This window comes from Saccopteryx bilineata, chromosome 1 (assembly GCF_036850765.1).
Source record: "Saccopteryx bilineata isolate mSacBil1 chromosome 1, mSacBil1_pri_phased_curated, whole genome shotgun sequence".
In the NCBI taxonomy this organism is placed as follows: Eukaryota; Metazoa; Chordata; class Mammalia; order Chiroptera; family Emballonuridae; genus Saccopteryx; species Saccopteryx bilineata.
The window spans coordinates 66,638,109-66,640,574 of NC_089490.1; the positions used below are offsets into that span (position 1 = coordinate 66,638,109).

At 32.6% G+C, this 2,466-nt stretch overlaps 1 non-coding gene across 1 annotated transcript; it reads right to left on the reverse strand.

Annotated features, from left to right (window-relative positions):
* Positions 1-792: 792 nt before the first annotated feature.
* Positions 793-951, reverse strand: LOC136321371 (U1 spliceosomal RNA). Its single transcript, XR_010728629.1, has one exon. It is a non-coding gene; the product is annotated as a U1 spliceosomal RNA (small nuclear RNA).
* Between the last annotated feature and the right edge of the window lie 1,515 nt (positions 952-2,466).

The following is a 2,466-nucleotide window of genomic DNA, read 5'->3' on the forward strand; positions in this document are numbered from 1 at the left end:
GCAAGGACGGTCCCAGTTTTCACAATAAAAATACTGTGACCCAGGAATACTTCTGTGAGTGAGGGGTGAGGGGGGAGTTCTTTAATTCACAACTTTATCAACAACATAGGTAATATAATCTGAGTGATTTCAAACACAAAATGAAACATATATATTGTGATACAGTTAAGTTAAACATAAATATATGCATAAGTATCTCTAAAAAAACTTGACTATTAAATAAAGTCCTAATATCAATATCTGTTTCTGAGTCACTCACTAACTTAAAAAGCTAGAATGCACCACTATTACTAAGAGTCTATTTTTCATTTTTGTTCCATGAGTATTCCTTCACCTCCTTCCAAGTTCTGCTGTCTTTTTTTCTGAGTCTCATACAGCTTTCATCTCATACAGCTTGTGATTTTCTCTTTCTGTTTATGAGGTACATTGGCTTCCTGCCTGTCTGTCTCCTCTCAGTCTCCTATGATTCTGATCGGACTATAGGGAAGGAATCTATGCTCTATAATACTTTGAAAAGCAACTAACTTCCTGATTGGCATCCAAATTGAAAACTGATTTTCCCCATTGGCCAGATTCATGGAAACCATTGTACGTTCTCTGGAACTTGTGTGATAGTGTTAAACAGACTTTTGGCCACAACAATTTTAGATTAATATCTTCTTAATGATTTCCATTCAGCATCATGTGTGACACATATACTAACCTTTAACTATATATTGCTTAAACATCCATGTATACCTTTTCACCTCTTGTGTTTTCTTTTTAAACCAATTTTTTTTGTTTGTTTGTTTTTAGAGCGCGAACGCAGTCCCCCACTACCACAAATTATGCAGTCGAGTTTCCCACATTTGGGGAAATCGCAGGGGTCAGCACATCCGGAGTGCAATGGATAAGCCTCGCCCTGGGAAAACCACCTTCGTGATCATGGTATCTCCCCTGCCAGGTAAGTATTTAAACCAGTTTTTGCAGTATTTATTGGAGTGGTTATTCAAAATTTTAGTTAAATTTTATAATTTTCTTTTTTAAATTTTTTTATTTATTCATTTCAGAGAGAAAAGCAAGAGAGACACAGAAGGGGGGGAGCAGGAAGCATTAACTCCCACATGTGCCCTGACCAGGCAAACCCAGGGATTCGAACCGGTGACCTCAGCCTTCCAGGTTGTCACTTTATCCATTGTGCCACCACAAGTCAAGTAAATTTTATAATTTTCCATTGCTTTCTCTAAAAGTAGCTTTCTTTTTGCTTTCTGAGAAAAAGAATTACCATTTTATACAAAAATCTCATGTTTTATTACTAATTATGTACAGCATTTAAAATTTTTATGTTGAACTGGCTTGATCAAAATATACTGCCCAGAAAAATTAAGAGATATTTCAAAATGAATATGAAGCAATAAAAAAAGAATTCGATTTTTTATTAAACAAGAGCATCAGAAAAGCAGATGACAATTCAAAGAAAATAATTTGATTGTGCAAATGAGATGCAAAACCAGCTTTTATTTCATTGGTGAAAATGCACTATACAAAAGGCTAAAGGTACTGGAGTATCTGCACATTCCCTGATTCCCTAATTTTTATGAGCAGTGTAAAACTTTCCACTAGGCACATAGTTTCTCATTATTAATATAAATTAATTACTTGGGTATTCCAGAATTTATTATTATTTAAATTTTTATTTTATCAAAACTAATTTTAAATAAAGATTATATCTAACTTTTTTTGTTTATTTGTTCTATGTCTTGCTGATTTCTCATAATGAATATCTGCACCATGCTCTAAGATTTTAGCTGGGTTTTAAACTATATTTTCATAAGAAAAGTAACTTCCTGATAGTAGTTTAATCATAAAAATAGGATACATATAAAAGAAACCAGTTTTAGTAATAAATTTTGTGTCAGGCATAAAGTTCCAAAATAAATCAATTTCCATGTAGCAGCTAATAGTCATTTAAATACAAACCACAAAGAATAGAAAACAACTAAATAAATAATAAAAATTCAACAATAAGCTCTCTCCTTAACTATACACATGTTACTATCATTTTATGAATATATTAAGGCCAGAAAACAGATTGACTTTTTTTTTCTGCACAGTTTGAAAAGATTTTTGCCAAATCTTTGAAATCTTTTTTTTAAAAAAAAAGCAAACAAACTTTCTTGTAAACGTCCTATATACTAAATAGAGAACACAAATTTTTATCTGTATCAACCACCAATCTTTGTGTCCCTTCCACACACAGACTTGTTCAGGTTTTCTGAAACTAAGGGGATACTGATCGACTTGAAGAAAAATAGGTAAAAAGAGAACAATAAAATTCCCCAGGTTAAATTACCATATTGAAGTCTTATGACTTCTTTTGTTTATACCTGAAACTTTCTAAGAATCCTCAAGAGCAGGAGTCGGGAAACTTTTTGGCTGAGAGAGCCATGAATGCCACATATTTTAAAATGTAATTCCATGAGAACC